This window comes from Leucopleurus acutus (genome assembly GCF_964270905.1).
Source record: "Leucopleurus acutus genome assembly, chromosome: 3".
Lineage (NCBI taxonomy): Eukaryota > Metazoa > Chordata > Mammalia > Artiodactyla > Delphinidae > Leucopleurus > Leucopleurus acutus.
In genome coordinates this window covers 156,642,954-156,668,540 of record NC_139145.1, presented here as the reverse complement: position 1 = coordinate 156,668,540, position 25,587 = coordinate 156,642,954, and positions in this window count along the sequence as shown.

Below are 25,587 nucleotides of genomic sequence, written 5' to 3'. Positions count from 1 at the left end.
GTCTTTTGATCTTGTTAATGGTTTCCTTTGCTGTGCAAAAGCTTTTAAGTTTCATTAGGTCCCATTTGCATATTTTTGTTTTTATTTCCATTTCTCTAGGGGGTGGGTCAAAAAGGATCTTGCTGTGATTTATGTCAAACAGTGTTCTTCCTATGTTTTTCTCTAAGAGTTTTATAGTGACTGGCCTTACATTTAGGTCTTTACTCCATTTTGAGTTTATTTTTGTGTGTGGTGTTAGGGAGTGTTCTAATTTCATTATTTTACATGTAGCTGTCCATTTTTCCCAGCACCACTTATTGAAGGGGCTGTCTTTTCTCCATTGTATATTCTTGCCTCCTTTATCAAAGATAAGGTGACCATATGTGCATGGGTCTTTCTCTGGGCTTTCTATCCTGTTCCATTGACCTATATTTCTGTTTTTGTGCCAGTACCATACTGTCTTGATTACTGTAGCTTTTTATTATAGTCTGAAGTCAGAGAACCTGATTCCTCCAGCTCCAGTTTTTCTTTCTCAAGATTGCTTTGGCTATTCGGGGTGTTTTGTGTTTCCATACAAATTGTGAAATTTTTTGTTCTAGTTCTGTGAAAAATGCCATTGGTAGTTTGAAAGGGATTGCAGTGAATCTGCAGATTGCTTTGGGTAGTATAGTCATTTTCACAATGTTGATTCTTACAGTTTAAGAACATGGTATATCTCTCCAACTGTTTGTATCACCTTTAATTTCTTTCATCAGTGTCTTATAGTTTTCTGCATACAGGTCTTTTGTCTCCTTAGGTAGGTTTATTGCTATGTATTCTATTCTTTTTCTTGCAGTGGTAAACGGGAGTGTTTCCTTATTTCTCTTTCAAATTTTTCATCGTTAAGTGTATAGGAAAGCAAGAGATTTCTGTGCATTAATTTTGTATTCTGCTACTTTACCAAATTCCTTGACAGCTCTAGTTGTTTTCTGGTAGCATCTTTAGGATTCTCTATGTATAGTATCATGTCATCTGCAAACAGTGACAACTTTATTTCTTCTTTTCCAATTTGGATTCCTCTTATTTCTTTTTCTTCTCTGATTGTTGTGGGTAAAACTTCCAAAACTATGTTGAATAATAGTGGTGAGAGTGGGCATCCTTATCTTTTTCCTGATCTTAGTGGAAATGGTTTCAGTTTTTCACCATTGAGAATGATGTTGGCGGTGGGTTTGTCATATATGGCCTTTATAATGTTGAGGTTAGTTCCCTCTATGCCTACTTTCTGAAGTGTTTTTTAATCAGAAATAGGTGTTGAATTTTGTTGAAGGCTTTTTCTGCATATATTGAGATTATCATATGGTTTTTATCCTTCAGTTTGTTAATATGGTGTATCACATTGATTGATTTGTGTATACTGAAGAACCCTTGCATTCCTGGGATAACCTGCACTTGATCATGTTACAGGATCCTTTTAATGTGCTGCTGGATTCTGTTTGCTAGTAGTTTCTTGCAGATTTTTTCAACTATGTTCATCAGTGATATTGGTCTGTAGTTTTCTTTTTTTGTGTCATCTTTGTGTGGTTTTGGTATCAGGGTGATGGTGGCTTGTAGAATGAGCTTGGGAGTGTTCCTCACTCTGCTCTTTTGGAAGAGTTTGAGAAGACAGATGTTAGCTCTTCTCTATATCTTTGATCGAATTCACTTGTGAAGCCATCTGGTCCTGGGCTTTTGTTTGTTGGAAGAGTTTTAATCACAGCTACACTTTCAGTGCTTGTGATTGGTCTGTTCAGATTTTCTATTTCTTCCTGGTAGAGTCTCAGAAGGTTGTGCTTTTATAAGAATTTGTCCAGTTTTTCCAGGTGGTCCATTTTATTGGCATATAGTTGCTTGTAGTAATCTCTCATGATCCTTTGTATTTCTGCAGTATCAGTTGTTACTTCTCCTTTTTCATTTCTAATTCTATTGATTTGAGTCCTCTCCCTTTTTTTCCTGATGAGTCTGGCTAGTGGTTTATCAATTCTATTTATCTTCTCAAAGAACCAGCTTTTAGTTTTATTGATCTTTGCTACAGTTTCCTTCATTTCTTTTTCATTTATTTATAATCTGATCTTTATGATTTCTTTTCTTCTGCTAACTTTGGGATTTTTTTGTTCTCTTTGTCTAATTGCTTTAGGTGTAAGGTTAGGTTGTTTACTTGAGATTTTTCTTGTTTCTAGAGATAGGATTCTATTGCTATAAACTTCCCTCTTAGAGCTGTTTTTGCTGCATCCTATAGGTTTTGGGTCATCGTGTATATATTGTCATTTGTTTCTAGGAATTTTTTCATTTCCTCTTTGATTTCTTCAGTGATCTCTTGGTTATTTAGTATCATATTGTTTAGCCTCCATGTGTTTTTTTTTTTTTTTTTTTTTCGTGGTACGCAGGCCTCTCACTGTTGTGGCCTCTCCCATTGCAGAGCACAGTCTCCGGACGCGCAGGCTCAGTGGCCATGGCTCACAGGCCCAGCCACTCTGCGGCATGTGGAATCTTCCCGTATTGGGGCCCGAACCTGCGTCCCCTGCATTGGCAGGTGGACTCTCAACCACTGCGCCACCAGGGAAGCCCCTTTTGTTTGTATTTTTTACAGTTTTTTTCCTGTAATTGATATCTAGTCTCATAGCATTGTGGTTGGAAAAGATACTTGATAGGATTTCAGTTTTCTTAAATTTACCAAAACCTAATTTGTGAGCCAAGATATGATCTATCCTGGAGAACGTTCCATGAGCACCTGAGAAGAAAGTGTATTCTGTTGTTTTGTAATGTAATGTCCTATAAATATCAATAAGTTCCATCTTGTTTAATGTATAATTTAAAGTTTGTTTTTCCTTATTTATTTTCATTTTGGATGATCTAATGGTGAAAATGGGGTGTTGAAGTTCCCTACTATGACTGTGTAACTGTCAATTTCCCCTTATATGGCTGTTAGCATTTGCCTTATGTATTGAGGTGCTCCTATGTTGGGTGCATGAATATTTACAATTGTTATATATATATATATATATATTTTTTTTTTTTTGCAGTACGCGGGTCTCTCACTGTTGTGGCCTCTCCTGTTGTGGAGCACAGGCTCCGGACGTGCAGGCTCAGCAGCCATGGCTCACGGGCCCAGCTGTTCCGCGGCATGTGGGATCTTCCCGGACCGGGTCACGAACCCGTGTCCCCTGCTTCGGCAGGCAGACTCTCAACCACTGCGCTACCAGGGAAGTCCACAATTGTTGTATTTTCTTCTTGGATTGAACCCTTGATCATTATGTAGTTTCCTTCTCTGACTCTTGTAATAGTCTTCATTTTAAAGTCTATTTTTTCTGATATGTGTACTGCTACTCTAGCTTTGTTTTGAATTCCATTTGTATGGAATATCTTTTTCTATCCCCTCACTTACAGTCTGTATGTGTCCCTAGGTCTGAAATGGGTCTCTTGTAGACAGCATATATATGGGTCTTGTTTTTGTATCCATTCAGACAGTCTATGTCTTTCGGTTGGAGCATTTAATCCATTTATATTTAAGGTAATTATTGATATGTATGTTCCTATTACCATTTTCTTAATTGTTTTGTGTTTGTTTTTGTAGGTCTTTTCCTTCTCGTGTTTCCTGCCTAGAGAAGTTCATTTAGCATTTGTCGTAAAGCTGGTTTGGTGGTGCTGAATCCTCTTAACTTTTGCTTGTCTGTAAAGGTTTCAATTTCTCCATCAAATCTAAATGAGATCCTTGCTGGGTAGGTAATCTTGGTTGTGGGTTCTTCCCTGTCAGCACTTTAAGTATGTCCTGCCACTCTTTTCTGGCTTGCAAAGTTTGTGCTGAAAGATCAGCTGTTAAACTTCTGGGGATTCCCTTGTATGTTATTTGTTGCTTTTCCATTCATGCTTTTAATATTTTTTCTTTGCATTTAATTTTTCATAGTTTGATTAATATGTGTCTTGGTGTGTTTCTCCTTGGATTTATGCTGTATGGGACTCTCTGTGCTTCATTGACCTTATTGACTATTTCCTTTCCCATGTTAGGTAAGTTTTCAACTATAATCACTTCTAATATTTTCTCACACCATTTCTTTTTCTCTTCTTCTTCTGGGACCCCTATAAATCGAATGTTGGTGCAGTTAATATTGTCTCAGAGGTCTCTGAGACTGTTCTCCATTCTTTTCATTCTTTTTTCTTTATTCTGCTCTGTGGTAGTTATTTCCACTATTTTGTCTTCCAGGTTACTTATCCGTTCTTCTGCCTCAGTTATTCTACTCTTGATTCCTTCTAGAGAATTTTTAATTTCATTTATTGTGTTGTTCATCACTGCTTGTTTGCTCTTTAGTTCTTCCAGGTCTTTGTTAAACGTTTCTTGTGTTTTCTCCATTCTATTTACCAGATTTTGTATTATCTTTATTATCATTACTCTGAATTCTTTTTCAAGTAGACTTCTTATTTCCTCTTCATTTGTTTGGTCTGGTGCGTTTTTACCTTGCTCCTTCATCTGCTGTGTGTTTCTCTGTCTTCTCATTTTGCTTAACTTACTGTTTTGGGGGTCTCCTTTTTACAGTCTTCTGGTTCATAGTTCCCTTTGTTTTTGGTGTCTGCCCCGAGTGGCTAATGTTTGTTCAGTGGGTTGTGTAGGCTTCCTGGTGGAGGGAATGGTGCCTGTGTTCTGGCGGATGAGGCTGGATCTTGTCTTTCCGGTGGGCAGGACTGCATCTGGTGGTGTGTTTTGGGGTGTCTGTGAACTTAGTATGATTTTAGGCAGCCTCTCTGCTAATGGGTGGGGTTGTGTTCCTGTCTTGCTAGTTGTTTGGCATGGGGCGTCCAGCACTGGACTTGCTGCCCATTGGGTGGAGCTGGGTCTTAGCACTGAGACAGAGATCTGTGGGAGAGCTCTCGCCGACGGATATTATGTGGGGCCAGGTGGCTTCTGGTGGTCCAATGTCCTGAACTCAGCTTTCCCACCTCAGAGGCTCAGGCCTGACACCAGGTGGAGCACCAAGACCCTGTCAGCCACATGGCTCAGAAGGAAAGGGAGAAAAAAAGTAAGAAAAAAAAATATAAAAAATAAAATTAGAATAAATTTTTTTTAATTATTAAAATGAGAAAGTTTAAAAGTAATTGAATAAAAAGAAAAGAGCAACCAAACTACTAAACAGATCCACCAGTGATAACAAGTGCTAAAAACTCTCCTAAGATAAACATAAAAATCAGAAACAAGTCAGTCCCTGACAGCAACCGCAGTCTACAGTTGCTCTCAACATCCACTGCCTCAATATTGGGTTGAATCATTGTCTGTTCATGTATTCCACAGATGCAGCATACCTCAAGTTGATTGTGGGAATTTAATCTGCTGCTCCTGAGGCTGCACAGAGAAATTTCCCTTTCTCTTCTTTGTTTGCACAGCTCCTGGGGTTCAGCTTTGGTTTTGGCCTCACCTCTCTGTGTAGGTTGCCTTCAGGCTTCTGGTCCTTTTTTGGAAGTCTGAGGTCTTCTGCCAGTGTACAGTAGGTGTTCTGTAGTAGTTCCACATGTAGATGTATTTTTGATGTGTTTGTGGGGAGGAAGGTGATTGCCACATCTTACTCCTCCACCATCTTGAAGGTCCCCCCCAATCTACATGATTTATTGTTGTTTGCTATTTTATGTCCTGTGTTTACCATGTATGGATCCTAAGTTTATAAAAATGACTTTATGATAATGATAACCACTCAAGTATCCTTAACAAAGTCATTTCCAATATTATTACCTTTATACCTCAGTATTCTCTTCATATTTCAGTTCTAAAAATGACTGAAGTTTATTGTCATTACTTAGAACCACATTATTTCAGCTATTTTTAATATTTTCTCTCTTGGTTTTCAAATTTCTCTTTTCTCAAATTTCTTTTTTCCCCTCTAATGTATTTCTTAATTTATTGAAACCTTATATACTTTGAGTATTTTATCTTTGGTCTTTCTCTTAATTTGTCTCTCTGTCCTTCAAGCAAAAGCAAGTTTAGTTTACATAGGCACAGTATTAATCACTCTTTTGCCATGCCTCTTTCCCTTTCTCTTACATTTACCTGGTACCTTAGGAAACTTGTAGATATACCTATAGATTTAGTTTAATTTAACATTATTTGATTTTCAACCCACAGTATTCTGGTTTCCATTTTCACATTTTGAACTGCTCTTTCAAAATTGATAATAATCTATGTGTTGCTAATTTCTGTGTATTTACATATTTTACCACTCTGTACTGTATGATATTTATCATTCTATGTCCATCTTAAATTATTTTCCCCTTCCCTTATCATCTTTGATTGTGTCTGTTCCTTATTTGTTCTCTATTTCTTTTGATACTCATTTTATTCTCCTGTCCAAATAACTGTGTGATGTCTAGTTCTTCATATAAAAATATTTAAAAATCCCTATTAAAATAATGATAGAATTTATTTTTGTAGTGAGCTTGTCATTTTAAGAGAACTTTGAGCCATAAATATCTAACACAAGAAACAGTTTAAAGGAGAAAATAAGACGAAAGTTTTTGTTTAAGACTTTTGTTCTTATTTTGATATCTGCTGTTTACTAAGTTAGCCAACTCATAATATCACTGAGCATCTGTTTCTCATCTGAGTAATTAGATAATAAAACATTCTATAAGATGATAAAATTAAAACAAGAGTGTGTAATATAATGATACCTATAAATCATTTAAAATAATCACTGCCAGTATTTATTTTATTCTAAATATGTACTTCTAACAGTTAAAGTACATAAACACTGACTTTTAAAAGATGGCATATTATATGAATGCTGATTTTTAATTTTTTTAAAGAGAGGTTATACATGCAAATACATTTCTGTGCTTTAATTGCTCAATTTCTTTCTTTTGAAATTCCCCCATTTACCCAAATAAATTTATTTCAAGAGACTTCATTCATTTTATGAAACAATTAGGTTTGAAGTGATTACTGTTGAGCATTTATGAAATAAATTTAATCTAAATTCCAGATATTGTCTGGAAGCCATTTAAAATTTATAGCAATATATTGGGTATTTTATGCTCATAAATTCATTTTATATGCAGTATTATCTGTACAATGCGACTTTTCATTATAAAAGTGACTCTTCTAATTCTGCAATATGAGATGAACCCATTCATGCCATAATCAAGTATTATAAAGAAAAATCAATAAAATGTAAAATGATACCTAGAATTTTGTTTCTGTATTTTATATTCAAAGTACATACAATAAGGAACACTGAATCAGATGTAATGATTTATAAAGAAATCTCTATATTTTGGACATTTAGATATCAGATCACATTTTTGAATAATAGTTTCCTTAGTCAAGAAGAGTTTCTATAATATAACATTATAGCATGCGTTCATATATGCTGTCATGATATATTTAGTTCTCATAGTACTGATTAGTCAGGATATATTTAGTTCTCACAGTATTGATTAGTTACTTGATCCACATATATTTATATGTGCCTATATGTATGTATATATATGTGTGTGTAATTTAATTGTAAGTACTAGTTTAATTCATTAAAGATCTAGATATACCAATAAAAAATATTTTTCTACATATTTGATTTGTAGTAAAAGTGTATAAAATACAATTTCCCCTGTATTATGAAATTGTATATCATGTTTAAGACAAAAAGCACTTTAATTACTTGAAGTAATATATGTTGGACTCATTGGTGTACATTTTCTGGAAGATATAAAATATGTTGATATAAAATATGTCTATTAAGAAATATGTACATTTTTTTGTCAGTACAGACTTGCCTTCCACTTTGAAAGCCCACATACTGTTGGCAGGGGAAGATTTTCCTATTTGTTTCTTTGGGGGTTCTACTAGAAGCTCACCATATTGATTTGTAAAATATTTCTTCTAGGTGTTTCTAGTGCTATCCTTCTGCATGTACCTGTTTTCCATCTTGGATCTAATTCAACCTTACTGAATCTATCAATCAATCTCTCTCTCCCTCTTTCCTTTCAAAAAACATTTTTCAGTTGCTCTGTTAATAATAATCAGAGAAGTTTTCTTTTTTGTGAAATGCTTCACAGAACCGTATCTACTGCACAGTGTCATATTTTTCAGAGAAGGAAAATAATGAAGTATATCAAGGCAAATATTGGATCTCAAAGCTGTTTCTGCTGTCACTGCATTCTCTGATTAATGTACCTAACAAGTCTACAAGCCCTAGAAGAATAGAAACTGCAAGAAGTATGAAATCTTCCTACTATTATAGTAAACAACAGATATTGTAGCATTTATGTGTAAAAGTTCAAATTTCATTGATTAAACATTAATGCTTATGATGATTAACAAGGGAAAAATTTTCAATTTGCAATTAAACAGTGCATTACATAAATATGAATGTACATATGGCTATAGAAATTAATTGAATATTTCAGTGCTTAAACATTAGTTTTAGGAAAAAACAAACAGCTGTGCCAGGTATAATCAATTGAGTAGGTAATTTGTAATTAATTATAGACACATATGGCCAATGCTACTCATACACAGAACAAGTATTTCTTAGGTAATAAAGGAGGCAAATGTTAAATTATCTGTAACTATTAAAGACTATCTTCATTGCCATATTGTGGATTAGTTTGACAATAATCTATTCTACATTTTATATATGTATGAATCACTTGACAAAATGAATAGTTTTCATTTGGGGGAAAAAAAGCACATTTCCATAGAGATTTAAAAAATGACTTTCTTTTGATTCACATGTTAACACTAGAGAAGTAGTTCCATGACAAAAACTTTTCCAGAGGTGTTTCACTCATTTGTTGTTGAACTTGGTGAGAAAGAGACAAAGATAATATATTCAGGTAAATTATTTATTTTCTGTAGCTGTGAATCATGTTTCAACTATGTGTATAATACCTTAGTTATTTTTATTTGAAAAAAACTTTTTCTGCGGGCTGTGTATTATGATTATCTAACATAATCCTTGATGTGTCTTGGTTATTCTCCTCAGCTACATTGTCATGTAAGACTATATCTAAAGAAATGCAAAACTAATTGCTTTTCTGTATCTCTGAGATATAAGATTGTGTTTGGTGTTGACTTAGTATATCTATACTTCTCAATGTATTAATTTAATTATCCCACAGATTTAAATGATTTCTTATATAGTGATGACTCAGACATAAAAACCATACCTGTTCAAATTCTTCAAGTCTTTCTGGGTAAAGCAAATATTTTGCATTTATTTACTTAAAACTGACATTATTATGAAATGCAGTACTTCTTCTAAATGCATTGTACTGTTTACTTCTTTATAAACAACAACAATAAAAACTGTATCTAGTTTCTATTGTTAGGAACAGTGCTTTGTGCTTAATATTGTTTTAACTTTTGTTTATAACTTCATTTTCAATTTTGTTTTTACAAAGAGCTCTGAATATTTAAAAGTTTGATTTGCCTTCATTATTCTTTGAATTGTATGCATTATCTGACTCTTAAAATGAATAATGTTAATTATAATTATTATCTTTGATATGTGGCATAATTGCCACATGGTATACTATATCAAACAAATATTACACATAATATTTTTTAGTTTTTATATTGCTACAAAATAAAATAACATAAATTTGTGCAGAAAATTATTAGGTATCAGATGGTATAAGTTAGTTGCTACTTGGTTGATTGTTAATTCCACCTCCACACTTGAAAATCCATATACAATCTGATATCTTCCAATTCCAATATCTAAACTAAACAGGCCAGTAGAACTGATTTGCAAGAAACATTAGAAGTTTTTTAACAAAAGGAAAAAAATGATATAGGTTAGAAACTTTGATCTACATAAAGAAAAGGAAGAGTATCAGAGAAGGAATAATGATAGTAAAATATAAAAACTTCTATTTTCCTTAAATTAATTGATCTAATAGATAACAGTTTGTTCAAATTATAACAACAATGTGTTTGATTATGTATGCTGTGTGTGTGTGTGTGTGTGTGTGTGTGTGTAGAAGTGAAATTAATGACAGCAAGGATACAAGGGCTGGGAGGGAGAAATTAAGATTCTTTTATCATTATAGGGTACTAGCATTACCTGTGAATTAGAATAGTGTTATTTTAAAGTGGACTTGGATTAGTTTTAAATGTGTGCTGTGAACTCGAAGGCAACACCTAAAAAATTAGGAAAGGAGTACAACTGATACGCTAAAAACAAAGATAAAATGGAATCATGTTAAATGTTCAGTTAAAAGCACAAAATGCAGAAAAAGAATGGAGACAAAAGTTGGAACATGAAAACAACTGTAGCTATATTAATTTCAGACAGAGGGCAGAGTATGTATAATAATTCTGTGGAATTGTTCTGCATGGGAGATTTGTCTCTTCTCTTCATATATTTATTAGGTCATTTATTATAGACTTATGGATGTTTATTTTGAACCTTGGCTTATAAATCAATACTACTTTATTTGTTCAAGTCGTTCTAGCTTTGAATTTTGGGAGTTCATTCATTTGGCTCCTGTGTTCCTTTGAGACTATTTGCTTGTTTCAGAGCAATTTCTTACTCTGGTACTAAAAAATGTTCCAGACCCATCGTTTGTATTTCCTGTCCCATTGCTAGAATCAGTAATGTGTCCATGGAGTCCTGCTTCCTTTTATTGCAGAATGATATTACACATCAAGAACTGAAGTTAAGTTTGCTTACTGCTACTGGGATGCTTTTGTTCCAGGCCCTCTTGGCTGACAGAGAAAGTAAATATATATGTGTATATATATGTATACTAACCTTATCATTTACATATATCCGTAAATATTTCTACATGTACTCATCTGTATCTGTATTAAGTTAGACATGAGTTCATCCCACTCTCTCCTCCCCTCCTTGCTTATCTGTGAACTCCCACTCAAGCTGTGAAAAACTTGGCTCCCACCACCCACCATCCATTCCCTCAATTGTTGAATTCCAGCATACATTATAGCAGTATCAGCATTTTAAACCCATACTCTTTATGATATAACTTTATTGCTTATATACAGTTTGTTTGGTCGTTAATGTCCACTTATTTGAAAAATCACTTAGGTCAGCAACTTTTCTCCCCACCCACTTCATGGAGGTTGTTTTATACATTTGTAATATTTTTAAAAGTCACATTCTGTGTTCCATCCTGGGATTTTCTCAACCTCCCAAATGACCTTAAAAAATTATATATTAAGTTTCACTCTTTGTACAGTGAAGTGTTTTGGAAAAATGCAGTTTTATGTATCTATAGTTAAAGTATCATATATAATAGTTTCACCACCCTTAAAAATAATCCCCTGAGTTCATCTATTGAATCCCCTCTTCTTCCCTACCCCAAACCCCTAGTAACCACTGATCTTTTTACCATCTTTATACTTTGCCTTTTCCAGAATGCCATGTTATTGGGATCATGGAGTATGCAACATTTTCACACCAGTTTCTATAATTTAGCAATATACATGTAAGATTTATCCATGACCTCTTTGTGGTTTAATAGCTCATTTTTTAAACTATTGTAAAATATAGCTAACATAATCTCATTTTAACCATTTGTAAGTATACAATATAGTAGCATTAAACACATTCACAACATTGTATAACCATCACATCTATGTGGCTGTCTCCGTCATCGTCATGTTTTTTCTATATTTCAAATTCTCCATAAGTCCTAACCTGACCGCCTTATTTAACATTGCATCCTACCATCAATTCTTTCACACCAAAACCTCTTTAAAAAAACTGCTTTTTCTTCTGTCCTTGCCATTCAAAACCTTCTAACACACAGTAATTTGAGTGTTTTTGTTCATTGTGGTTGTTCCATGCTAAATATAAGCTCCAGGAAGGCAAAGATTGTTGTTTTGCTTGCTGATACATACAAGATCTTAGAAGAATACCCTGAACATAGTAAGTGCGCTCTCTCTCTCTCTCTCTCTCTCTCTCTCTCTCTCTTTCTCTCTCTCTCTCTCTCTCTCTCTCTCTCTCTATATATATATATATATATATACTAATGAATAACTGGAAGAATAAATACAAGGACCTCTGAGTCAGCAGGACATAAACAGATTTATTTTAAACATGTTTTGGTTGGGAGCTGGCGTTAGAGCTGGGGACCAATTAGATGTCACAGGTTTTTGTTTTTGTTTCTCATTTCTCTCCCCAAGTGAATTTTTACAGCAAGTGGCTTTAAATTCATGAGAAAAAATGACTGGATGGGCACTCTAGCTAATCTTTATGGTTTTGGAAAGTACCCAATGACCTAATTTTATAAGTGTCTCTCAACATTGTGAAGCTTACTGTTCTTATAGTTTTCAGAAGAGTTCTGTTCATTTACAGAGTCATCTCCTAAACTTGTTAAGTTGAAAGTTTTTATGCTTAATTATTCACCAATTAGTTTCCATTCTTTTTCTCTTTCTATTTCCAAGAAATCTTCTAATATTTTGCCTACTTATTGCACATTGCCATTCCCCCCTCTCTTATTTGATTTTCTTTTTAGTATCTATTTTTAATTAATTCAGGTTGGAAAGTAAACTCATGTGATCATGCGTGCCACATGAACTGGAAGACTCTGAGAGTTCATTTTTATTTTAAGTGGGAAACAAACCTAAAATCTCACACAGCATTGTGCATAGGCCCACAAAATATTACGATTCACAGATATTGTTGTCTATATAAAAATGTTATGAATAAGAAAATAAATAAGCATTAATAAATTCATAATGTGTTATTAAATTTGTAGACTGTTAATAAATTTGCAGTGTTAAAAATTTGTAGAAATTCAAAGTGTTACTAAATTTGTAGGAACGTGTGTGTGTGTGCACGTGCACCAATCAATGAAATGCTCATTGTGAGGTGATCTTCATTTATTTTGACATGAAGATGTGATTTTACATAAAAGTAAGTAGAGAACCAACAGAATTTACTATTACTATGGACACAAAATTGAAACTACATTTGCTAAAATAGTGAGATAAAGAACTGAAAAATCTATCTCAACTATGTGTCTATTTCAACAAAAATCAGAAGTTGTTCATTTTAAAAATACCAAATTAGAATATCTATGATGATAAGAAAAAAAATTAGGTTATAAGAACATAGTATTTTGAATATAGTATTTTAATGGATTATTTATCTCAAAAACAAATAAAAAAATTGAGAAATATTAGAGAATGACCATATTTGGTCAATTAATTATTCTAGGCCTACATAATATAAAACAAGTCCACATAATACTAAGACACAAAACTGATTTTACAGATGTTTGAAACTTAAAAGCTACATTTAAAAAATAATATCTTTTGTAGTTTATGTTTTATAAGGAATTATATTAATTATATATTTGTATGAAGAGATTATTACAGAAACAAAATCATTGAACCAGATCCATTTTACATGAATTCAAATAAAATTAACTATTTTCATATAGCCCAAATAAAGCTCCCTCTACACTACCTTACTTCAACTGATTAGTCTTATGTTTTAGTCACATGTTCTGGAAAACAATATTTGAAGTAGTTTGTAATATACTAAGTAGAGAATGATATGTCTTTTGAAGAAATGTTCTATGTATGATAAATCTTTCATTGCCTAATCATTGGATGTAACAGAGTCTTAATTTTTAAATTTGATTTTAGTGATGTTATTTATGCTGAAATAACTTTTGTTTGCTTGAGGAAATCATCCCATATTTTCTCCCAGTTTAAAAAAAAATATATATATATATATATATATATTTTTTTTTTCGGTACACAGGCCTCTCAGTGTTGTGGCCTCTCCCGTTGCGGAGCACAGGCTCCGGACACACAGGCTCAGCGGCCATGGCTCACGGGCCCAGCTGCTTCGCGGCATGTGGGATCCTCCTGGACTGGGACACGAACCCATGTACCCTGCATCGGCAGGCGGACTCTCAACCACTGCGCCACCAGGGAAGCCCCAAGTTAAAAATATTTTTGAGGTCACCCCTGACAAATGTTTATTTAGCATTTGCTTGAGTACCATTCATAAACATTCATTCATTAAATATTTATCAAGTGCTATGTTTCACCTGAAAGTGTACCAGGCTAGAAGTCAAAGTTCAATAGGAGCTTTGTTCTCAAGAAGCTTATTGTGTAGCAACAATACAAACAAAAAATTAGAACATTACTCTTCAGTGAGTCACATACAATAGTTTGGATTTTCCAGCCAAAAATTTTTAAAAATATGTTTATACATAGGAAGGACAATGTTCAGTTATGAAAACATAGAAAGCTGGGAAAAAATAAAATAAAATTGCAGGTATCAGAAACTCTAAGTGGAATTTTAAGCTTGTTTAACCATAGAGTTATTAGCCAAACAGGATAAATGCCTAAGAGACTGAGATTATAATAGCCATTGGGAGATAGCCAGCTATGAAAGTTATAGGCCCCTTTAATTGAAGAAAAACTAACAAGATCTTTGAGTAAATGATGAATCCATTGAGCCATAAGCATGAGGATGTTCCAAATATTTCTTTAACAGTAAAGTTGGAATAATGACATTCTGTGTGATATACAAAAGGCAGGTTTTACTACCCACACAGTCTCTGAAGAAATAACTAAAAGATAAACTTAAGCATGAAAGTCTATTAAAAAAAAAAAAGACAGAGTAAAAGAAATTTTCTAAGGGTAAAATAAGATGGTGGAATATATTTGTAAATTTAAGGAAGGATTGGACATAAATAATTAATAGTGTAAATAAAAGTTATATTGATTAATTCAAGAGTTTAAAGATGTGGAATTTAAGTAGCAAACAATAAAAACACAAGAAAATACAGTAAGCAGGGAGGTTTAAAGGGTGATAGAGACATTTATGGTTTATGTCTTGTTACAAGAAAAATATTAATTAGCTCTATGCTTTGTAAGAGAATAAACCATTCAGGCAAAATTTCAGAATAACCTTTAAAAGAAGACAATTAAAATGTAGACGAAATGCAGACAAAAAATGAAAAGGGGATACTGGTCAAGAAAGGTAAAATAATTGCCAAGATTGTGTATGATTATAAAGAAATTTGTGCCAGACTATTTAATTAACTGAAGCATTTCTTTAAAACAATACTTCATTGGATGATATGCATAGTATTTTTGAATTTTTTTCTTTTTCAGATTTATAAGTGGTGCAAGAGATGCATAAAAAAAAAGGATGCTATTGGCAATTTATAATTAAAAAGTCTTGGCCAAAGAGTCAGGAAATTGGCCTGTGTAAGAAAGAGCTATCTTATATCTCATGGGGACAGTTCTATGATTATCTCTAGAGATACCAGGAAGTCTGTTACTGACCCTTGGCCAAGATAAGGATGAGAATGGCTGCTAGTGATTTATAATGTGCTATTTAAAGTTTAAACTTCCCTGAAGGTACTTTGAGGTGAGACTGTCTATATTGTTTTTGAGATATACAGATGGATTGCAAGTCCAAGCCAGTGCTAACCCGTGTCTGAGTTTGTTGTCCCCATGAATATTTTTCTGCTACTGTCATTACCTTCCTTTATTCTGTTTTAAGCACAGCAACCAACATGTCATGATATAACATTCCTCTGCTCAAAAGCCTCTAGTGACTCTATCTCAGAAAAACCAAGTCTCCACAAGGGCTTGAAAAAGTCCTATGAAATCTGCCTCCAGTTACCTCTCTTACTTCAATTCCTCCTACAGGTCCTCTCGTTACACTGGCTTCATCAGTTTCTGGAACAATCCAGTATGTCCCATTTCAAGGTCTTTAAACTTGCTATTGCCTCAGCCTGGAATTTTCTTCCCCCAGACAAAAAACAAGGCTCACTCCATTTCCTTCATGTCTTTACTCACTTTTTGCAAATTAAGTTTTTCTGGCCACTAGATCTAAAATAACAATTGCATCACCTCTGACAACATACATTTTGTCCTCTTTTAATTTTCTCCATAGCATTACCACTACATAGCTTAATAGGTATTTATTTAACTTATTTATTTTGTCTCCTCCAGGTAGACAGAAATTGAGTCTCTTGTTTACCACTGTAACCTCTGAGTTTAGAACAGAGCCCGGCACATGATAAGAGTGTAAGATAGAGTTGATTTACAGCTGGAATAAATATCTCTGGGGTCTTCTGAATATCTGGCTTTAACCCTTGGCTATGATAAGAATGGAGGGTTTTATGCTGTGCTGCTTAAAGTGTGGAACACCCTGGGAACAGTATGTTTACTAATGGTTTTAAACTAGTATACTTAGAAAACCTGGCTTCACCACATGACAACAGGGGCATAAAAATCTCCATTGGGAACTTCTCTATTGAGACTTCCCAAAGCTAAAAGTTTTACATAGATCTTGATGGTCAATGTCAGAATAGGACACTGGGAATACTTGACTGGCTGAGTTCTGAGACCCACCAAAATTTGACTGCACCCTCTTTCTCTTTCTGTTCCTTATCCTTTGCCTTTAAAGAAACATCTTCCATGAGTACGCTTTTTAGAATCTTGTATTTTTCAAATATCCAATCTCCTGAAATTTTTATGGAGATACTCAATAAATATTTCTTGAATGAGTAAATGAATGACTGGTGAAAGTCCATTCAGTTCTACTTAATGAATATTGACTCAAACATTCCATAGCAGAATCATTAAAAGAATGGGTTCATCAGCATTATGTAATCATTTTTTTATATGTCTTAAATTCCTTTGAATAATATTGCTTTACAGTAATTTAAAATTGTTGTCAAATCAGCAAAGAAGAAAGAGTATCATGAAGACTTGACTTCTTTTATTCTGTAGCAGCTCAATTAGCTTCATTCACTGCTGGAACCACTGCAGATCTTTCCCTTTAGATGGGGAAAACCAAGAGCAACCAAAAGTGAGAGGGTTTAACATGAGAAAAAATGTTTTCTACTGCTGCATCTTGTATTAACTGTCCCTTAAGGCTCATTTCCTAGAATAGATTTGTTCTAGGTTCTCAGAGCGAATGACAAAAGAAAAAACACCTGTTAAGAAGCTCAAAAACACAATCTTTCTTTTTCTCTGTTTTTTTTTTCCTTTTCTTGTCCTAAAATGCCAGTGAATGGTATCCCTACACCCCTCCATCAATTTTCTTCTCATTATTTACTAGTCTTATTGCATGATAAACTGAGAATACAATGATTTTTCTTTGTGGGATTTTTCTTTTTCCCTTTGTTGGTATATGTTTTGGGAAATAATGTGTTGTGCTTTGCTATGTAAAGTTTCAATATCTAGCTCCCTAGCTCCAACTGGCTAACTGTATTAGGCAAATCTTAAATCTCTTTTTCTTTCCTCCTATTTGGACTCCTAATTCTTAGTAAATTTACACTCATTTCCTTCATTGTAAGATTGTTATCATGTCTATTTCTCTTTGTCTGTTTCTCTATTTCTACTTATATAAAATTGAAAACATAATGCGTGCATAATATTCACAACATAATACATTTGCCTTATTAAATATATCTGTGAATCATGCCCATTACTATTTATTTTATTCTATATTTACCAATACATACTTTAATTTTAACATTTGTTTATTTATTATTTCATTAATAATTTTTAAAGTTTTACAATGCTAAATTTTTAGTAAGCCCAAATGCATAGTTATTATTGAGGAAACATAAGGTTTTATATGGTTATGTAGAGGTTTTCATATATGTGTTTCAAATACCATATTATCAATTTATTTCTTATTTTTTGCTATTGGGAAATTTTATATAGATGTATATGTGTGTATATATATATATATATATATAGGTGTGTGTGTGTATATATGTGTGTGTGTGTATATATGCACACACAACATATATATCCATCTTTACTTTCCTTCTGATTGATTTTTTTAAATTCCACGTTTGGAGGAGAAAATGGAATACATGTTGTAGTTTCCACAGCAGTTAGTTGCCCAAAGTTACACTAAGTCAAAATTATTCTTGAAAGTTTCGTATGTTGTTTCCATGTACGAGACCTAAAATTTCTCTCATAATAAGCCCAGCAGACAGTTTTGCTTCCAGCTTAAAAATTCATAGCAGACCATTTATATGAAATAGACAGTTTATGTTCAGAAGCCATGTAATGTGGCATATAATGCTTAGAGTATTATATGCTTCCATTTATGGAAGCAGTATTGTCATATATTATCATAGCATATCATAAGCCAACTGAGGGAAAAAGAGATTCAAATCTCTAAGAGTCTCATTTCATGCTTGTTCAAGAATGTAAGGTCATGAGTATAATTAGTGTATGGCCTATGTCTGTAAATATATTTTTTGGTTCTCTCTTACTCTCATTTTTGCTAAATGCATATAATTTTTATTAATTTATCTATTTTTATATCATTGTGTATCGAGAAGTCTTGCTCCACTTTTCATATATCCCCAAGCTTACTTCAAAGGGAGAATATTTTACTCATCAGTATCCATGGGGAGATTCATGTGTGTGTGTGTGTGAACCCACAAAGAACTGGCTGCCTAATGTAAGGCAGTACAAATATGTGTGTTGATTTGTAAATCTATTCATTTGTACATGTCTATTCAAACAATATAAAACTGATATCAACAGTATCATTAGCAGATATTTTATTCCTTCTTTCTTATTGCCCAGTCCTTGAAGAACAACAGGGTTGTTCACTTCCTTGTGAATCTTATAATTCACTCTGCTAAGGATATTGGAGGGCAATCAATTAAACATCACTTTTGCTTTCAAAATAAGCCTTGTCCTCTGAACTCTAGTGCTATCAAATAAATTTCATGCATTCTCAGACTGTGAAAGTACTAATTAACACTATTAAATATCACCATACAAATGTACTTTGATTTCTAAAAAAGGAAAAGAAAAGAAAGTGGTAAGTATAAGATCAATCCATTATTTTTATAGCAGATAAAATTTTCTCTACGAATTACTTTATAGCAATAAGATATACCCATGTTCGGTTCTAAATTAATTCAGGTTATAATAATTAAAATTTGTACACCTGTACTGTTCACAGAGATGAACTGCAAATTACTACTGTCTACTTCCTTACTGAGTTTACAGTTATAATATGTTAATTACAATTTTAAGCCCACCCACCAAAATAAGTTTCATAGGTATTTCTAGTACTCACAGAGATAGATGATATATTTTATTTGAGGTAAAAACTTTTTAATATTTTTCCTACCAATAAAATTGGTATTTACTATACTATACTATAAATATATATTTATATAACATATATTTATAATTATATAATATATAATTTATAAAATAAATATATAATTTTATACTATAAAATTCTAAAATTAAAACAAAAGCAACAATTTCAATTTTCTTTCTTAGAGTAGTTTGAGACCCAATACAGAGTTTGAAACTTTGGGGTGCTAATACTGCCTTATTTCCCTTCTGATTTCTAAACAACTGAAAAGAGATAAGTTTCCAAAAATCCAGGAGTTTTGAGTATATTTCAAAGAATGGCACTCATATATCATATTTCCTGTTTCTCTGTCCATTCTTTCTCCAAATTCAGACTTTTTAGCCTGTGTGGGAAAGTTAAATCTTGATTTTTGTTAAATCTGCAGGAAATATGAATATATTTGCTCCATCCAAAGAATGAATGTGTGTGTGAATGTGAACTTCTTTGCATACCCATGAGCATAATAAGGGACAATAAGATCCCACATTTCCCTCATTACTGGCCCAGCTTAATGGCAGAATTGATGTGAATTTGTTAGCAGGTCTACCCACTATACTAGCCACCTCCCACCATGTGTATGAGCAATGTAGTTAAGGAGAAAATGAGGCCAGAAAGACAACACTTCAGTATTTCTTTCTATGTAGGCTGACTCAGAACTCCTCTTTTTCTATGAAAAGCTAAACAGATTCTTATTAATAAAAATCTATAATTCATACTGTTTTAGATATATTTTCAGGTAGATATGTAAAGTATATAAAGACAAATGTTATGTAAATTTTTTTCTCCCACTGCTTACACATTGATGCTTCTTCCTATTTTTGGTGATATTATCAATGGTTATCTCAAAGTCCTTCACTCAGTAAATCCCCTTAACATCTACCACAAAAATGATACCATCTATCACAAAAGTCTTATGTAATAGGCTTCAGTATTTTATTGAGCTTATATTCTTTGCTTTAGATGTAGATTATCCTTTAAAAATGAGTAGCTGGGGCTTCCCTGGTGGTGCAGTGGTTGAGAGTCCACCTGCCGATGCAGGGGACGCGGGTTCGTGCCCTGGTCCGGGAGGATCCCATATGCCGCGGAGCGGCTGGCCCCGTGAGCCATGACCGCTGAGCCTGTGCGTCCGGAGCCTGTGCTCTGCAACGGGAGAGGCCACAACAGTGAGAGGCCCACATACCACAAAAAAAAAAAAAAAAAAGAGTAGCTATTATGCAATAGGAAGTAAAAAAAGATACATAAGTAGCTTAATCATGTTTCCTATAATACGCAGTCATACATGAGGTGTGAAAATGTACAATAAAATGAACAAAGAAATTAAGCAAGCAGAGGAATAAACGTATGAGTTAGATTAGCAAACATCTATAATTTTGGAGAATCTTGTCTTCCAAAGAATACATAATATGGTTTTCACACACTTGGAATCAAACAAACAGGCATTAGGGTGATTATCAAGGAACTAAGAAAGCACCAAGAAAATGTTACCTCAGACCCAAAGTTTCTCCACATATCACAATAACATGCTAACATAAAAGCCTGGTTATTACATAAAAGGAAGGAGAGCAATAAGGCATCCCATGGTGGGATTCATGCTCAGTAAGGGGGTATTAGGAGGAAATCTGAGCAGGGTCGTACAATGTTGGGCTCTCAACAAAGAGGGAAAAAAGAGAGTCATCAATATGTTAAGGTACTAAAGAAAGGTTCTGTATAATGTACAGGTATCATATAATGACTTGCATAGGGATTTCATAATGAAATAGAATAGTGAATGCTCTTGTAAGAGTACTTCAATTTTTTCATGTCTCCTACAATATCGACTTGAACTTGTGAAAATAGGATGACGTTAAATTAGTATACCATTGCCTGATATTAGTTCATTTTGTTCTTTCCTTCAGAGACTCTATAAAACCAATATGCCTCCAGGCCTTTTAAAACGTAGCATACAACTTTAATGAGGGTATATACCTCATTAAAGAAGAATATGAAAGATAAATACCTCCTTTGTATTAGTGTTTGTTTAACAGATTTTTGTTGCCTGTTAGTGAGGCTGGAATCCAAGTTACTGGATTGCATATCAGAATTTTTTTTTTAAATAAAGAATAGACTGGACTAGAACATAATACAGTAAAGATAATGCAACAGAATGAGTCTAGTAGAAGACAAAATACAATAGGGGGTTTCTCAGATCCTTCGTAAGACCTGTCCAGGTTGCCACGAGTTTTGCAGGAAACTGGGAGACCTGGAACTTAGAGAGGATGTAACAAATTGGTCTCCTGACATTTCATATTTTATGGTATAAGATACTTATGAGTGAGGTCACCTTAGACCCTCCAGCTCCATAATATCCACCAGCTAAATGCAGTTGCATGTGTGGGCCTAGATGATTTTAAAAAGTAAACAGATCTTATATTGAAATATTATTTCTTGAGTATTTCAAGATTCTCTGTTGGAAATAATATTTTTTGATAGAAAAGTGAAATACAAGAGTAACCTTAACTTGAAGTTGTGTTATTCTAATTGTCATCATCGGTAATGTTCTCTTCACAATATTGCAGCAATATTAAGAATCTATAGCGACTAGGGCAATTACTTTTAAGTTTTGCTTTCTAAGTATGGCAAAATTTTTTTTCTGTATTAAACATGTTGGAAAATATCATATTTTTCTTCATGGAGTTTTAAATTTAGCCTGTTAATATTTTGAAAATACCAGATGGGAACATGACACAGGAACTATGGCACCAGCTGGAAGGAACTTACATTGGCCAAATTTGGGACAATTTGAACATCTAAAAGAATAATGATATTAATGGATTATAACACATTGAATTAAAATTTTAAAAAATGAATCTTTGTGAAATCAAATAAGGATATATTATTCTTTCAAAAATGTTGAAGAAAGCATAATTCAGAATAATAGATTTCAAAATTTGGAAAAGCAGGTGCTATGTCAGATTAAAGAGTTCCTGTCAGCAGTGCACTCTGTATGTATCTGCTTATTTTACCTACATATAATCTGTTACCTACATTGAAAATCTTACTAGTTTATAAAGTTAAGCCAATCCGTATCTTCTGGAATAACTGAAAACAAAACACAAAAACACGCAGAATTTACTGCCTACTCTAAATACGTAATGGTCACTTGTATGCAACTGATGAAGGTTATCCAAGTATAAACTTCAACAGGTAAATTGGTAAGTATATATCAATAAATGTGTAATTGTTGCTGAAAGAACATTTTCAATGAATAATATTTTATTTAGGCAAGAAGGCATGGAGATTAGGGGTTAAAGATAGATTGCTGGGTTCAACATGTGGTGTGTCTATATATCAACGTATGAATTTAGGAATTCACTTCTCTTCACATTTCATATGAAAAACGGTGATGATTATTTAACTAATGCAAAAACATCTTTGAAGAATACACCTTTCAAAACTTAGAACAGGGCTTAGTATGTGATAAATTCTCAGTAACATCTCAATAGTGAAACTAAGCTAATAAATAAGTAATGATCTTTGTACGAGAAACCATGTTAGTCTTCACACATTTCAGTATACTTAATCTTCATCCTCAGCTCTACTTACTGTCAATGGGACTGTTTCAGTTAAAAGTGAAAGATAAAGAAGTAATATAACCTTCCCAGTTTTAGTTAATGACTTATTGGATAACCTGGGGCCCAAAATCATATGTGTAAATGACAAACGTTGAATCTTAACCACTATGAAAATGTTCTAAATGTGATGGATTCATCCTGTACATGATGACTGTGGGTTACCTTTACCTTGTGGGATAGCCAAGGACTAGTAGTACCATTCTAACTGTGAATTGTGAAACAAATTGCCTTAAATGTTTTCGAGAAGTTTTCAAAAGACTATATGCCAATTCTTAAAATTAACTGATAATTTCCCTACCACATTTATGTAAGATTCATTGGATTTTGGGCCAGGATTACTGAAAGTGGAACTTTTCTTTTAAACACAATGAATGTGAGTGTCTGATTCCTCTGGGGGTTGCCAGCTGCCAGCCTGAAAAATTAATGTGATAACTAAAATTGTAAAATGTAGCTTTTAATTTGTTCTTACGGTCTATTGAGCAAGACATTCAACCATGACAACACCCACCTGTCCATGCCTATAGTTTCTTTAGCTACCCACACTTATGCACATGGTTCAGCAAGACATAAATCATTCTTTCACTGTAGAAGGATTTAAATGCATATACTTAAAAAAATCTTTATTCACACTTAAAGTTGAAAAATTATGGAGAGGAATTCTTCACAGTGAGGATCAATATATATGTGAGCAGAAATGATCAATTTCCTAATTCCAAAGAAATACATTATATGGTTAGTTAATAAGCTAATAGAACTAAGGCAGATTTTGAATTTTCTTGTGTCCAGTACATCATTGCAAACGGAAAGAATCTCATTTGCAATGCTTTCCATGAGCTCCACTTGCTTAAAAAAAATAATAAATATTTTCATTTCAGTAGTGACCTGTCTAAAAGATTTAAGGAATTTGTATACACTTTCACTTTTAAGCAATTCAATTACATTATCTAATTTTACTGAACATATAAATGTATGTTTCAAAGATTGCCAGTAAAATTTCAAGGACGATTTAGGATTTTAGTTATTGTTCTTAATTTATATTGGTACTCATTAGGCATTTTAGATATTACTTGTATTTAAATCAATCAGTCATAATTCTATTTGTGGTAAGTTTCATAGTTTCACTTCCACAGGGTAATCTCAGGCTGAATAAGAATACCAATAGAAAGTGGATGTAACTGTGTATTTTTGTGACATTCAGTATAAAACAGATTTATGATTATTCTACTGTGAATCTAATTTAACTTTCTATCACTTTTTCCCATAAAGGTGACTATGGTTTTAAGATACATTTGTATTCAATATACATATATATTTTTTTCTTTGCAGTATGCGGGCCTCTCACTGTTGTGGCCTCTCCCATTGCAGAGCATAGGCTCTGGACGCGCAGGCTCAGCGGCCATGGCTCACGGGCCTAGCCGCTCCGCGGCATGTGGGATCTTCCTGGACCGGGGCACGAACCTGTGTCCCCTGCATCGGCAGGCGGACTCTCAACCACTGCGCCACCAGGGAAGCCCCATTTGTATTCAATATTAATTAAAGCCAATAAATAAAATTCTACAGTACCCTGACAGGTTGAATTCTGGATAGGGGATTAAGTTACTAAAAAATGAAAACAAAAGGCACTAATTTGACTTCTAGGTCTCATATTGGTTAAAGTGCATTTTCTTTAAAAGACAGAATTATGTAGTTTATAAATTTTGAAACTAAGGAAAGAATATATGAAAAAGAAATTAGAAATTGCTTAGTTCTAAGCTATCCTTTCAAAATAGTGATAGGATTGATGTACTAGATTTGATTATCACTCCCTTTTGTTTTTCTTCTTTGCAGTATTACACCCATTCCCTTGAGGTGCAAATTTTTCAGTGATTCCAACTGTGGACAGAGTATCATTCTCTGTCCCATTGATACTGGGCATATTAGTAGAACTGATTTTGGTCAATGAAATATGAGTGTGTATGAGGAGATTAACATGATGGATTTTTGCTCCTGAACTCTGTTGATCCAAGGTGAGAATAACATATGCTAAATAGCCACCAACAGTGCTACTTCAGCCCAGATCCCAAAATGAGACTTATAAAGTTGATCAGAACTACCTAGCCCACCAAGATCAGCCAAACCACAAGTGAACTTTAAGCCTGTGCATATGAAAATAAATTTTTATAGGAAGACATTGAAACTTTACAGTAGATTATTACTTTTTCCCAACAAAAAAAATTTATTTATACAGATGGTTTAACATGTGTTGCTTCTAGCTGTAAAATCTCACTTTTTGAAGGGATCTATGAGCTATTTTTCTCTATTTTATCTATTTTTTGACTTATATATTCACCATGTTTTCAATGTTTTTATATTTTCACTTCTCTCTCATTGATTAATTAACTAACAACTTTCTGTGTTTGGGCTAATACCTTGAAAAGATCTAACATTATTAAAGAATTTTGAAGAGTAATATACTTTTGGTAGTGATGAGTGTTAGTGAGTTGAGAGGAAACACTAGAAATAATGTAATAATTCATTTTCATGTTTAACTTAATATTCTTAATAGTAATAACCTTTATTTTAAATGGCATCCTTCCATAGAATCTAAAATACATTTGTGATACCTTTTATTAGAAATGGGCAGCGGTAGTTACCATTAGTTCAATAATAAATCACTAACCTTTCATCTGTTTCTGCAGGCATATGTTTGAAAGAGGAATTCATCAATACATGAGATGCTATTTTAAATGTTAATGAATAAAGTTTTGTGAAACTTAGCTATCTCACAAGAGCAATAAATCTTTAATCCAACTGAGATAGGAAGAGTAAAAAGATCCATGTATTCCCTGGGGAAAGATGAAATATAAATTGATATGAAGATAAACATATTTCTG